This window comes from Monodelphis domestica, chromosome 4 (genome assembly GCF_027887165.1).
Source record: "Monodelphis domestica isolate mMonDom1 chromosome 4, mMonDom1.pri, whole genome shotgun sequence".
NCBI classification, from domain to species: Eukaryota; Metazoa; Chordata; class Mammalia; order Didelphimorphia; family Didelphidae; genus Monodelphis; species Monodelphis domestica.
Window position 1 is genome coordinate 443,169,733 of NC_077230.1, and position 506 is coordinate 443,170,238.

Below are 506 nucleotides of genomic sequence, written 5' to 3' on the forward strand. Positions count from 1 at the left end.
AGATTTTGAGCTCACTAAAGGTTCTTGATTTTTTTCTTTCCTGCAAATAGGCTTACTCTGTCTTTTACATCAAAATAGGTAGCTCATGGAAAACAGACATATTAGTTTCAGGAGTATTTCCATAATTCCCCCCTTTGAGCCCAGGTAATCACAGGACTCGCCAATGGCCAAAAAGGCACGATTTCTTAGAACCTAATTTTGTTAACTACATTGACAGATGAATGGTCTAAGACTACCAAGCAATACTGAAAGTACATATAGCAAAAGAGGAAGAAAATGAGGTCAAAAGAAAAACCCCAAAGTGATAGTTTGGTGCCATATAGTCAGGCCATATCCAGAGTCTTTGGAGGGGAGTCACCTCTAGAGGCCATCTGCTTCTGGACTCACTTAAAGTGGACGTTGAGGTCTTCTACAGTTTCAGTAGTCCACTCTGGGACAAGGGCCACAGGTTCAAGGCCAGTAGCAAGTTCATAGGCTCTTGCTATAGCTTCATGAAGGGTTTCAGT